Below are 15,461 nucleotides of genomic sequence, written 5' to 3'. Positions count from 1 at the left end.
CTGGGAGATTGTCCTTCTTGTTTTCAAATCCCTACAAGGCCTCACCCCACCTTCTCAATAACTTTCACCAACCCAAGCCCTTTGGACTTCTAGCGTCTTGATCATCCACCTGAATTTAATCACTCCACCACAGGCAACCAAGCCTTCAGCTGTCCCAGTTTCCACCTCTGTAATTGACTCCCCAAACCTCTCCACTATCTCATCTCCTGCTGCTTAACTCTTGCCTTTTTGACAGAGATTTTGGAAATTTGCCCAAATACAAAGCTGAGCATCAAGAATCCGGTCGATAACATTCTATGAAGAGAAGAAGGTAAAATATTACCTTATTTAGCTATGGTAAAAAAGCTGAATAATGAATTTGTTGCTGTAATGTGGTAGGAGAATACGATGTGAAGATGTAGTGGGCTCCATCTTTCCTCAATCATTGTTGCTTTTTACATATCTTTCATTCATTTGTTCCTTATCTTTCTATATCACCATCTATATCTCTCGTTTCCCTTTCCCCTGACTCTCAGTCTGAAGAAGGACCTATTCCTTTTCTCCAGAGTTGCTGCCTGACCCGCTAAGTTCCTCCAGCATTCTGTGTCTATAAATGGGGTACAAAGGTTGACGCACCAAGAGGTAAGTTTCTGTGGATATGGCCGATGGCTCATGTCTGTGTTAGAATGGCTGATATGCAAAGGGCTGAGACATCGCATTTCTTCCAGCAACTCTTTCTGGTTAGGAACCAAGTTGCTTGCACCAGTTGTATATATAACTGAGTTACAGTCAGGCAGATTTCTGCAAACTTCATTCTTTATATGTTTTGCAGCTTCAAGCCAATTGAAGGGTGTTTTTGAACTGAATCATATAATCCAGTAAATTGTAGACTGCAAGTCTTGGCAGCGCATGGGATGTCTTTGTTTTAATGATAGTTCTCCCCTTGCCAAGTTGCTAGCAACAGGAGTGGAAGTGGCTGTGAGCTTGAACATTAAGTTTATAAATGGCCTGCATTATTTGCTCAAAGATATATCATTTTGAGGTGGTTTGACAAAATAAAGCTCAGGAGCAGACAGAGTCTTTCTGTGATGCACAATTCTAGTTATCTGGTGAAAATTACCAGCTACTAACTGTGGAGTATATCTATTGCCTAAATAGCGATACAAAGAATGCACGCTTAGAAGTGTTTATAACTGCTTGTGATTTGGATATGTTTGGAACTGTGGAATAGGGTCCTTCACTTGAGCATGGCCTTGCAAGCCATGGCAATCAGCCCACAAAGGCCACCCTCCATTTTATATATCTGCTCATGGGTTTGTTTTATATGATTTGTGCTCCTGGCATGGAGCTTTGCATACCAGGAATATGCATCAGGAATTTGAGAGTGGAGGACAATGTGGACCTCTTCGTAAGCATGGGGATGGCCATGTAGAGTGCACTAGCCTCTGGACCTGTAGTCCCAATGCACACACCCATTAATGGCACCCATTGGTACACCAAACCCAAATTTCTCCCACTGATGGACCCTGCTTTAGACTTTGGAGAGACAGTGTAGAAACAGGCCCCTTTGACCCATCGGCCAATGATCACCCATACACTAACTCTACCCTTACACACTAGGGGCAAACTTACCAAAGCCAATTAACCTACAAACTTGTACGTCTTTGGAGTGTGGGAGGAACCCAGAGCACCCAGAGAAAACCCATGCAGTCACAGGGAGAACCAACAAACTCCATAAATACAGCACCCTTAATCAGGATTGAACCCAGGTCTCTGGCACTGTAAGGCAGCATCTCTACTGCTGTGCCACCATGCCACTCTTTCAGTCTCAGTTTCCAGAGGTTGGGGTTCAGCACTGACTTTTTCCACTGGTGAAGATGAATCCAAAATCCATCAATAATTGTCTTGACGCTATTGAAATCAAGAATGTGAGTCCTCCTACAGAGGTTTGAGCATAAGAATAGGGTGTCAGTTCTGGGAGAGTGTTGCTCTTTAGGAGGTGCTGTTCCTCAACTAATCCATTAAACCCAAGTCCTTACTGCACACTCAAGTGGGTAGATTTGATTCCAACTGAGTGATGAGGAGGAAATGGGGGTATTCTCTGAGCTGGTCAAGTTCAGAGAATGGTCAAACCTTCAACTCAAGACTGCAAACCCCGAACAGGATCCCATTGATATTTCCCATTGACAACTGGGAGAACACTGCCCTCACACCTTGCTCTCCACCCTTCTCAGTCGGGAAACGCCAGCTCAAGGATGTTGTATCGATCCGGTGAACCAGAAGGACAATGGGCCAGTGTGAGAAAGGTTGGGCTACCTAGGGAAGATGTTGTCAAGCTGGAAAGGATACAGAGAAGATTTATGAGGGTGTTGCCAGGACTGGTGGGTCTGAGCTATAGGGAGAGAGGTTGAATTGGCCGGGACTCTATTCCTTGGAGCGCAGGAGGATGAGGGGTGATCTTATAGAGGTGTATAAAATCATGAGATGAATAGATTGGGTAGATGCACTGAGTCTCTTGCCCAGAGTAGGGGAATCGAGGGACTAAAGGACATGGGTATGAGGTGACGGGGAAACGTTTTAATAGGAATCTGACGGGTAATTTTTTCATACAAAGGGTGGTGAGTGTATGGAACAAGCTGCCAGTGGAGTTAGTAGAGGCTGGGACTATCCCGATGTTTAAGAAACAATTAGAAGGACAGGTTTGGAGGGATATGGACCACACACAGCTAGCTGGGATATGTTGGCCGGTGTGGGCAATTTTGGCTGAAGGGCCTGTTTCCACACTGTATCACTCTGTGACGCCTCCATGCCATTGCTAAGTACTACTGAATGCCTAAATTTAACAAGTCTTCTATGTTAAAAAATTGAATGGCCTTCACTGAAACAAACCCCTGGTCATTCATTTCTTTTCCATTTGTGAGATCTTGCTATGCACAAATTGACTATCCTATTTCCCACAATTCAACAACGATTGCACCCTTTAGAAGTATTTAATTGACAATAAAACATTTGCAATGTAAATTGGCTTTGGGATGCTGTGAAAAGTATATAGGTGAGGGTTGATGTGGGGGATTAAAATGTCTCTCAAAATTCCTGAAATGTTTGCATTAGTAATTTCTGAAACTAATCGAGATAAGTTCAGCCTCCTGTCGTGCAAGAGTGAAGCAGGCGAATGAAAATCATTTGCATCATGAAAGGTGTGTGGTGAAATAATATGCCGAAACGCATGTGTTGGATTATAGACATGTGTTTGAACAGACTCGGCACTGGTTGAAATTGTTGCAACGTTTAGCTTGGGCTGCACACAGATTTCACAGTTAATGGTGACTGAAGTGAATGCATGCAGACTAAATGCTAACTTTTATTATGTGTGTTTTCTTGGTCTTAAAGTGTATCAGGTAGGTTAACAGGATTTTTCTACAGAGGAAACATTCATTTTAATGAGGATGTCCTGATAAATCTAAGCTCATGCAATGTTGGATTTGTTCTCAATAATTTTTGAGATTTATGGCAAGCACTGTCTATAGAAACAAACCATTTTGCAATGCAGAGTAATAGAAACTAAGAACTGCAGTATCTTTCACAACCTCTGGAAACCCCAGAGCATCTCATAGTCGAAGATCTACTTCTGAACTGAAGTCACTGTTTAATAACAGCAACACCACAATTAATTTGCACGCAGTACGTACAAAATGCATTGAGATAATGAGCAGTTAACATGCTTTAGGCGATGTTTGTTGAAAGATAAGAATGAATCTTCCTAGCTCTTCTTGGAAATAGTACAATGAGATCTTTCATGCCCACCACAGACAGCAAACAGGGCCTCAGTTTGGCACACAATCTAAAACAAAAGATGGCAAGAGTCATAGAATTATGCAGCATGGAATTAGGCCATTCGACCTACTAAGTTCACACTGATTAATGGACACCCATCTGAATGAATCTCTGCTTCCAGCACTTGGTTCATAGCTTTCAGTGTCTAGCTAATTTATAAGTACTTGTCTAGACATTTCTTGAATGCAATTAGTTATTCTGATTCCATCACATTCCAGGTGAAAAATGTTCCTTTCCGATTCCTTTTAAAACTCTTGCCATTCGTCTCAAACCTTTGTCGTCCAGTTTTATTCACCTCTGATAAAAAAAAGATTTGCTGTAGTCTACCCTATCTGTACCTCTCAGAATGTTCTTTACCTTTTTTCCTCTTAACTTCCTGCAAACCTAAGACCTAGCCTCTCCAGTCTCTCCTCATAACTGAAGTGCTCCATCCCAGGCTACAGCTGGTGAATTTGCTCTGCACCCGCTGCAGCGCTATCATATCTTTCCTACAATGTGGTGGCCTGAACTGCATGTAATACTTCAGCTTCTGATCAATGTTTTATAAAGTTGAAGCATAAACCCCCTGTGCTTGTATTTAGTCCCCTGATCAATATAAGCCAGCATCTCATGTGTTCTTTTAGCTACATTATCATTATCATTCTGTGCTACCACATTCAAAAATGGTGACTCTGAATGGATTTTGTGTTGGGCCATCTTATAATGATAAACCATTATTTAAATTATATATTTAAGAAGGAACTGCAGAAGTGTTTCGACCCGAAAAGTTGCCTATTTCCTTCGCTCCATAGATGCTGCCTCACCCGCTGAGTTTCTCCAGCAGTTTTGTCTACCTATTTAAATAATATATTTGCCGTGTGCGGTATAAATGAATTAGAGGAGAAATTGTCCCATCATAAGTTGTACTACATCTGCCTACTTTCTGCAGTCCTGTCCTATCTACCAGATCTAGAAGGTAGACACAAAATGCTGGAGTAACTCAGCGCGACATGCAGTATCTCTGGAGAGAAGGAATGGGTGACGTTTCGGGTCGAGAACCTTCTTCAGACTGCTTGGCCCACTGAGTTACTCCAGCATTTTGTGTCCGCCTTCGATTTAAACCAGCATCTGCAGTTCTTTCCTACCTGATCTACGACCTGGTTGGGCCCTTTCTCAATGCATGGTGCCGCTGCACTTATGATGAGTTCATTCAAGTATAAAATAACGTCGAAATTTAACAGAGAGAAGCAGGAGAAGGAGAAGGCCATTCTGTAACCTGATCCGCATTCAAGTCGATCATGACTGATCTCATCAATGGCTTCAATTCCACTTTTCACCCTGTTTCACATAGCCCTTGATTTTCAGTAGTCCAAAATGTATCCATGTGTCCATTCGAATACATTCAGTGATTTAATGTCCACAGCTCTCTCCCTCACTTTAGAATTCCAAATATTTATCACCCTGTGAGAGAAGGAATTCCTCTTCATCTCTGGGTTTAAATGGGTGACCTCTTATTCTGACCCCTTATCCTCCTTGTTCCAGATTGCCCTTTGAGGAGAAGCATGCTCTCGGCATCCATACTATTAATGCCTCTCACAATTCTATGTTACAGTCAGATCACCTTTCAAATGCCATGGAGAACTATAAACCAAGGCTGTACTGTTGGCGACATCAGCTGACAGTGTGTTCTTGTGACATCCTGCTATCTGTTCTGTTAGCAGAGGTGTAGCCTATTTAAATGAATGAGTCAGCGCCTATTACGGAGAAATGTCTTGTGAATATATCATGCATTAATTTAGTAATATTGGTGCCTGTGCGTTCAGAACAGAAGCTGTGACACTCCCGCTAACAGCTCTTAATTTAAACATTGTGAAACTACAGGAAGGGGAGTGACTTTACAGAATGCTGTACAGTAAAGGAGGAAGGGGCAACAGACGCTCTCCTGCTCCCTTCACAAAGAAAGTTTCCAATGTGTTTTGCAAACAGAAAACAGAGTTAGGCATCCATAGAATAATCCCAAAACTCTGCTTCTGACCAACTTTAGCCCGATTTCTTGCACTCCAAGAGTGTCCAACATGTCAAGATTCTATGCTTTGGAATTCCTTCCCGTTCCCTCTTCCCTCTTCTGCTTTAAAACCCTTTTTTTGCAAACTATTGAATTCACAAAGCTGTTGCGCACTGTCCAAATATGTCACCTTTAGTTTGATAATATCCCTGCGAAGCACCCTGTGATGTATTTTAGCGCTAATAAACATAAGCAGTTTTCACACTCCCATTTGATTTTTCCTCGAAACATAAAAGGTGGTGGCTTGGCCCAATGCCAATGTTCAAAGCAATTCCGTCAACTCCATTCCCTCAGAATCCATTCTCTCTCTCACCATTCTGACTTCCTTGTCACCAGGGTTCATTAGTGGTAACTAATTAACCCACCAACCAGAATCGCCCTGGGATGTGTGCAAAAAATGGTGTTCCCCGGGCAAATGACATACTGACAGCACAGGAGGTTGGGATCAAACCGTGGAGTTGTGAAGCACAGTATTGCACGAGCCTCTGTGTGCTTGTGTGGCAGCAGCTTTGCACGCTGCACCTCTGCCACACTTTAGTTTTCAAAACTTAGAACAAATGATTCGAGGTTTAAGAATTTAAGGAGGTTTCAGAGAATGGACAGGAATAGTGTAGACAGGAGTCAATTATACACTCTGCTGCCAAAAGTGAGGAGAAGTAAGGGCGTATTTGTGCAGAATTCTGCATGACTAAAAGGGACAAGCTGCAGACTGCTTAGAATAGAGCACTGACCTGAGCTGGTTGCAGAAGATAAAGAAGGTCTGAAGAAAGGTCTCCACTTCGAGGTTGAGACCCTTTGGACTAAGAGTCAGGGGTCTGAAGAAGGGTCTAGACACGAAACGTCACCTATTCCTTCTCTCGAGAGATGCTGCTTATCCCATTGAGTTACTCCAGCATTTTGTGTCTACCGTCGAATTTACCAGCATCTGCAGTTCTTTCTTAAATTGTTTAATGTAATGGGTGAGTGTATTGGGAGCCAATGCAAGTCAATGAAAACAGGGATGATGGACACTGTGTGTGTGTGGCTACAGAAGAGATGCCTGAACAAGGTTCATCTTGTGCCCTGTCTGTGGGATTCTATGAGCTGTTAGGTGCTGTTATTTCAATTAATGAATGGAGGGGGGCAGAGAGTATTGGAGGCAGAAAAATTCACGTGTTTAAAGATTTTCTGCATGAGAACTTGAATAATAATAATAATAAATTTTATTTTTGGGCGCCTTTCAAAAATCTCAAGGACACCTTACAGAGATTAACAGGAATAATAAAAGATATAATCGGAATAAAATAAATAATAAAGACATCACCAAAACACAAATTAAAAACAGAATTCAATCCAAAGACAAAAAATCAAAAACACAATGTGAAGAGAGAGCAGCGGCAGCTAAAGCGCGCCAGCGTCCACTTTCCCTTCCGACAGCCATCTTGGACACAGACTAACATGTTTACTTACACACAAAACATCATCCCCCCACAATGGTTACCACTGTGGGGGAAGGCACAATGTCCAGTCTCCATCCCCAGTTCACCCAAAGTCAGGCCTATTGAGGCCACCGCTGTTGCCTCTACGGAGGCCCGATGTTCCTGGCTGTTCTCACCGGGTGGTGTTGCCCCGGCGTTGGGAGAGTCCTCTCAGCGGCTGGGCCACCTGGAACGGCCGCTTCCTGACTGGGGACCGCGGCTTCCGAAGCCGACAAGGCCGCGCCGGTTTGGAGCTCCCAGGCTCCCGATGTTAGAGTCGACGCCACCCGCTCCGCAGATCCGCAGACCCGCAGCCCGGAGATGTTGATCTCGGCAGTCACAGCTCACCAGAGCTCCAGCCCGTCGATCCAGCATGGCGACCCAGACAAGGCATCGCCCGCTCCGCTCCACGATAGCGCCCCAGCGCTGTGCCGCCACCGAAGCCGAGGTGCTGGGCGGTCCCCGCCAGGAAACGCCGCTCCACGCCCGCTGGTAGGCCACGAGGACGGGTCGACGGGGCAGCCCGGAGAAAAAGCTGCCTCACCGACCAGGTAGGGACCTAGAAGTATAATTACCCCCTTCCCCCCACATTAAAAAGTCCATTCTCCAACAGACAAAGGACAGGACTTACTAAAACTCCAAAAAAAAGTGAGTTAAACGGACGGCTGCTGGTTAACAGCCGTTCCCCAAGTTGGCTCCTCCTCCTGTGAAGAGTGGAGACTTACAGAACCTAGCCTAGAGAATGGGAAAGAAGATGAACTCAAAGCCAATTTCAGACTGGCATGAACGTGTTGAGCTGCCAGAGTTCTTACTCACAATAATACAGAAAGACTTCATTTGGCCCGTCAGGTCCATGCTGGCTTCCAGCAGAACAATCTGACCAGTCACATTCCTTGGCCCTAACCTTGCTTTCACAACCCCCTTTTGATTCTTTTTGCTACTTGCCTACAGTAGGGGTTAATTTGTTATTAGAAACACAGAGCGGAAACAAGGCCTTTGGCCAACCAAGTGCGCACTGACCAGCGGTCACTATCCTACACACACTTGGTAATTTATACCAAGCCAATTAACCAATAAACCGGTATGTCCCTCTTAAACAACCGGTATGTCTTTGGTGTGAGAGGAAACGGAAGATCTCAGAGAAAACCCACGTGGTCGCAGGGAGAAACTCCGTACAGACAGCACCCATAGCCGGGAACAAACCCAGGTCTCTGGCACTGTAAGCGCTGTAAGGCAGCAATTTTATCACTGCTCCACCATGCCGCAGTGAGTAAAAAAAAAACAGCTAATTAACTTGCAAACTTGTCTTTGGGATGTGGGAGCACTTGGGGGAAACCCTGTAATCATGGAAAAAACCTGCAAGCCCCACACAGGCAGCAAGGTCAGGATCAAACCCAGGTCCATAGATAGTATTGTGAGCCAGCAACATTAAATTGACTACCAATTTGGTAGCTGAGAATTTTAATTCAAATAACTAAATAAAATGGTAAATTAGGAAAAATAAAATCTATAGTCCATGTAACAGTAACTAAAACTACTGAATTATCATTAAAAAATAATTACTGAAGTTTGGTTCACTAATGTCCTTCAGGAAAGAAAATCTGCTGTCCTTGCCCCAGCCTACGTCTAATTCCAGACCAATCAATGTGACTGCCTCTTATCTGCCTCCTCAGTAAAGAGGCAATTAGGAACAGACAACAAATAAAGGGATTGCCACATCCTGCGAGTGAGTAAATAAGAAAACAGTTCATTTCCTTCTATGCTGTAACTTTCCATGTATTCCTGCTGTACAAGTACAAGAGCATGTTTGAACCTTGGACGGGGTAAATTGAGTTAGAAATTTGAGTTAGATCCTGGACCCCCAGTGCTGTCTGTTTGGTGTTTGCACGATCTCCCTGGGACCATGGGCATTTCCACCAGGTGTCTGATTTCATCCCACATCCCAAAGATGTGCAGGTTGCTGTACATTACCTCTCATTGTACATATGTGGCAAAATTACGAAAGGGAAGTCAATAAGTCCATGAGAGATAAAATGCTGGGGAATGGGACTGATGGGATCAATGTGAGAGGAATGGATGTGAATGTGGGAGGTTAAATGGCCTCTTTCTGATTTAATAAGTTATAGAGGAAGATTTGCATTTCTATAGCATCTTTCACAATCTCAAGAGATCCCAAAATCCTTAACGCCAGTGTTGGAATGTGGAAAGCATAGCAGACAATTCTTCACAGCAAGCTCCCAAAACCAATGCGTTCATGAGTAGAAAGTCTGAATGAGGTATTGGTTGGAATGTGGTCTAATCCCCATCTTCAGGACAATGCCAATGAATATGTTGTGTCCATCTTTTGAGTATAGGAGCAGAGAGGTTCTACTGCAGTTGTACAGGGTCTTGGTGAGACCACACCTGGAGTATTGCGTACAGTTTTGGTCTCCAAATCTGAGGAAGGACATTATTGCCATAGAGGGAGTGCAGAGAACGGTTCACCAGACTGATTCCTGGGATGTCAGGACTGTCTTATGAAGAAAGACTGGATAGACTTGGTTTATACTCTCTAGAATTTAGAAGATTGAGAGGGGATCTTATAGAAACTTACAAAATTCTTAAGGGGTTGGACAGGCTAGATGCATGAAGATTGTTTCCCGATGTTAGGGAAGTCCAGGACAAGGGGTCACAGCTTAAGGATAAAGGGGAAATCCTTTAAAACCGAGATGAGAAGAACTTTTTTTTCACACAGAGAGTGGTGAATCTCTGGAACTCTCTGCCACAGAGGGTAGTTGAGGCCAGTTCATTGGCTATATTTAAGAGGGAGTTTAGATGTGGCCCTTGTGGCTAAAGGGATCAGGGGGTATGGAGAGAAGGCAGGTACGGGATACTGAGTTGGATGATCAGCCATGATCATATTGAATGGCGGTGCAGGCTCGAAGGGCCGAATGGCCTACTCCTGCACCTAATTTCTATGTTTCTATGTTTCTATCTAAAAGAGCAGGTAGTTTAACACCTTAATCAAAGATCACATCTCCAACATTGCAGAACCTCATTAGTATGGTCCAAGGCGTATTAGTGAAAAACATGGAGATTGTTCAGGGGAAGTGGACTGTCGGTTCAGGAAAAAACAGAACGAGAGGATATTGGTTAAGTATGTCATATTGCTGTGCGGCTTTAGTCAGGGTCGTAATGGTATTGACTGATTCTAATTCACAACTTTCAACCTCTCCTCATAATCAATGAAAATGAACTTTGGAAGCAGAATATAATAGCTGCGAGTACATTACAAACTTCTTTCCTGGTAAGCTCATCCCTAAGCTTTAAATCATACACCATCCTTATTTGCTATTCTTTTAACATGTTCAAGTCTAAAGTCAGGAGCTTCCTCCCTATCTGCACTGGGGGAACACCCTTGCCTAGGTTTAGAGAGCTATGAGCTACACATAGGCGAATGGAACTAGCTCGGGTAGACAAAGTGTTTTAGAAGGAACTGCAGATGCTGGAAAATCGAAGGTACACAAAAAAGCTGGAGAAACTCAGCGGGTGCAGCAGCATCTATGGAGCGAAGGAAATAGCTCGGGTAGACACCTTGGTGGACAACTTGGAAGGACCAATATTTGTGTTGCATAGCTCAGTGGCTCTATCTCAGGTGGTTCATCATCACTGACTCTCTCCCTCTCTTCCCCTCTCTCTTCCCTCTCTCCTCTCTCTCCCTCTCTCCCTCTCTCCCTCTCCCCCTCTCTCTCTCTCTCCCTCTCCTCTCTCTCTCTCTCCTTCCTCCCTCTCTCTCTCTCTCTCTCTCTCTCTCCCTCTCCCTCTCCCTCCCTCTCTCTCCCTCTCTCCCTCTCTCCCTCTCTCCCTCTCTCCCTCTCTCTCTCTTCCTCTCTCCCTCTCTCCCCTCTCCTTCCTTGCCTGCTTGGGAACTCTTTGACTTTTACTTCCTCATGGCAGGTTTGACGATAAAAATCCATGCCCGGCATTCCCAAAGGATGGCATCCTGAACTCAGACATTTCCCATTCTAGTCATGTGGCACAAACTTGGCTTTGGATCTTAGTCTCAGAAAGGCACAAATATACTGCTTGGCGTTGCCTGTGTTGTGCGGACTACTAGATAGGTCTCTCTCTTAGTTATGGGTTACACAATTGGTAGTCAGTCAAGTAATGGCAGGGTACGGAGGAAGTTAGACATTGTGCAACATGATAGTTAGCAAAATAGTTCTGGTTTGTTCAATTGAACCATTATTGAGTCATAGTTTAAAAACTCAGCCCAGAAAATGAGATGAAGCCTGGAATTATCTCAGTTAAGATCCCCTGCTTCTCACAGAGAGGTACAAATGCAGTGAACTTTTAATTAACACCAGTTGTTGACGCATGGATCATATTTGCAGAGAGTCTGAGGGCAGAGACATGGTACTCACCCTACATGAGCCTCATCCTAACTCTCTACTGCTCACTCTACCATATCAATCTATTGCTTTCTCCCACAAGTGATTATCCAATTTGATTTTCAAAATGCATGCTAGATATGTCAACTACTCTCTCAATGGTAATATGTACCTCATTCTAAGTACATTCTGGATATCATATATTACATTAAAATTGGCTCAGTAAAACAGTACACCAATGCAACTCTGGAAAGGGGTACTTTAGAACATTGGTTAAATTATAGAACTCAATGGCCTGAATTCTGAACAATTGCACCAGAGACATCAGTGTGAATTCCACCATCACAGGTGAGATTCAATCTGTTATTAAATAAATCTGGAATTAAAGCTCATATCTAAAACAGTAACCATGGAAATACTAAAATGTTGTAAAAACTCATCAGGTTCCCTAATGTCCTTCAAGCAAGGACATCTGCCAGTCCTGCCTACATTGACTCAAGACCCATCACATGTGGCAAACACTTCAAGGGCAACTATGGATGAGCAATGAATGATGGCGTTTCCAAATAGTTTCCTCATCCTATGAATGATTTGCAAGGAGAATCTAGCACAATGGTCACTACTTAACACCAATGAGCTGCCCATTTTAGATGTGAAGAGGTTGCCAAACTGATATCTCTCGAGTCCTGTAATTTAACTACAACACTATATCCATTTTCTAATGTTGCATCAGGGATTTATTTACTTGGAAGTGTTATACCAAATATTACATCCAGAATGTGCTGAGAATGTGGAACACATCAGAGATCCATGAATTTGAAGAACTCTCTTCTTTAGCAAATGGGACTCATTTAGATGGGGCATCTTGCTTAACAGGGCTGAATGGCCTGTTTCTGTGCTGAATGACTGTTCAACTCTATAAGGGGTGGTGGAAGCAGAGTCTTTGAATATTTTAAGGCAAATGTATAGTGATTCTTGATAAGAAAGGGGGCAAAATGCAGAGTTGAGGTTACAATCGGATCAACCATTATTTTGTTAAATGGCGGAGTCGTTTTGGGGAGCTGGGTGTGTACTCCTAAATTGTACGTAAATGGATTTATTGCAAGACTGTGCACTGTCAGGGATGTGTTGAACAATTAAAGCAGAAGGTTGCTTTGGGGTGAGAAAATCCTGTCATGTTCCAAAAGCCTACCCATGTTTAATTGTTTTCAACCCCACCTTCATGACCACTGCTCTTCACTTTATACAAACATCCAGGGCAGCTTAGTGGGCAATGTGTTGAATGGCAGCATCTGGAATGTGGGCCCTTAGTGGAAATGTTAAATGCCTTGTTAGATTGAGATTGTGGCTTGCAGAGGGGCTTCACGTAACTATATATGTGCACTAACACTTCCACACCAGCACAAACTGGTGGGTTCTTGTTTTGGAGCAGCTTGATAAGGAACATCCAAATGCACTTAGACTGGGAAGATACTGCCTGACAAACCTCTTTGATTTCACTGAGGATATTGCGAATTTATAATGCAGCTTCCTGTGGGAAAGTTTATTTAGACTTTCAGACAGGATCTCAAAGCTTGCAATGCAAGTTTTAAACAAATGTTGGAAAACCAGGATAAGATGCAGGATTAGGTAATGTATTGGATAAAAGGAAAATAAAATGTACTTGCTAATGATGCGGTGACAGACTGGGAAAGAGTTCTGGAGATAGGAGGTGAGAGCAAGACTTTGTGACTCTCAAAAATGGATGGCTCTGATTCAGTCATCTGTATTCCATCATTCCTGAATTGTACTCCCTTTGAAGTGAATGAGCTTTTAAAAATACATTTTACACCAAAGGCCATCAAGTGGTATGTGATAGGATGGTCCTTTTCTCGACTCCTTAACACAAGTGCAGAAGAAACTGAATAGACATGTTAATTTTGACATTTTCACAGCGCGTTTCATGTCCTTTTCGGAAGCATTGAAAGTAGTTTGCAGTCAATGAATTATACGGTAAAGTCTTGCTGTAGCCTGTTTGTTAAACAAGACATCATGTTAACAGATAGCGTAGCAGGCATGATGCTGGAAAGCTGCTGCTGCGCTGTTGCAGGGAGATTTACTGCTATGTGATGTACACAAAGCAGTGAAGCTCTCTGGAATTCACTCGCAAAAGCAAATTAGTAACAGAGCAGGTCAAAGATGTATTCAGCCCTTACTTTACACATTAAATGACCATGACAGAGCATGACAATCAATTCCCTAATCATATAACATCTTCAAAGTGACAGAAGAACAAGTGAAAGCAATATTTTCAGTTCACATTTCCCTAGGATGTGGTTATTCCCACAAGAGCCACCGACTCTTTGTAGATGGGAAAGACTGACGGTCTTTCACACCTTAGGACCTCCCGAATGCTTTGTGTCATCAGTGAAGCACCTCGTGGAGTGTAGTCTCTGTTATAAGTGGAAACAGCAGCAATTTTACACAACTTGCATTGTTTTTTATGGACTGAAAATGAGATCATCAGTCTTTAGGTGTTGGTTGAGGGATGTCGAGGCCTGATTCCCCTGATCTTCTATGAACAGTGGCAAGGGAATCTTTACCTCTACATGACTGGCTCAATAAGGATTCTAGCCCGTTGTTACCTGAGATTCATAACTGCAGATGTCCCAAGAGACTCTCTGACTAACATTTTGGAATTTTCTCTACATTCCTGAAGACAACTTTTTCATACATTGTTTCACATTTTTTTTAATGCTTTAAACATTGTCTTCAAATATTAATTTACACTGGGAACTGAATTTCTTATGCTTTCCTTTTAGAGCTGTAATTAAGCTCAAAATGAAAATATTCGCCCACACTTTAATACCCCACTTTATATTTTGAACCCACAACATGCCACGATGCTTGCCCCTTGTGAAAATAACCCATAGCTCCACATTACATTGTAGCTCTGTGATAATAGCTGTCTATTCATTACGAGAAGCATTCTCCGAACCAGTATTATACTGAACACTACTACACCGGCCTCCTTGTTCCAATCATTGAATATACATTCCCCGCACACAGTCCAATGCTATAAAATTAAGAAAAGAAATTACTGCAATGTGCTGTGCTTTGGGAATTTCTGGCAAATTGCACAAAAAAACCTTACTCCAAGCCCCTGGTCTGCTCTTGCTCTTGCAACGCTGTAGAGAGCAACAGGCTATTAGCACATGTCACGAGCAATAAATCAATGGGGAACGTTGGAACTGAATGTAGGCATGGATGCTTCCAAACCTTGGGAAGCCTTAAAAGAATTCCTTGAAGCACAGGGAAAGCACAGTTACCGAATGTGATTTCACGACTTGGGCTTTCTTTTTGAAGAAACGTCCTACTTTTCTGCATAAGCCTCTCAGCTCCAAGATCTTGATTTCCAGCCCTGCTCATGTTCCGATACAACCTGACTTGTGAGTTTTTACACATTCGTGAAGATAATATTTATTTGTAATTTGGGGATAAAGTAGGGATCGGTTTGTGTATAAATTCTTTAATTCGTCGGGCTTTTGGGATGCAGCGAATAAGCCATTACAATGCAGAGAAAGAGAAACACTTGAGGAGTTTGGCCAGGGGTCCCCAACTCCTGAAAGAAAACATTCTGCCACAATTCCCACATGTTCATTGTCCAATGACATCCCCTACTGGAATTTCCTGGGTCTGGACAGTTGCAGGAGCTTCAGGAGATGATGTGAAGCCTCACAAGGTCAAATAGACTGCCACCATACACTGTTAACAGGCATGTCCTACTGTAGGGACAAT

This window comes from Leucoraja erinacea, chromosome 33, assembly GCF_028641065.1.
Source record: "Leucoraja erinacea ecotype New England chromosome 33, Leri_hhj_1, whole genome shotgun sequence".
NCBI classification, from domain to species: Eukaryota; Metazoa; Chordata; class Chondrichthyes; order Rajiformes; family Rajidae; genus Leucoraja; species Leucoraja erinaceus.
This window is presented reverse-complemented; position numbering follows the sequence as displayed.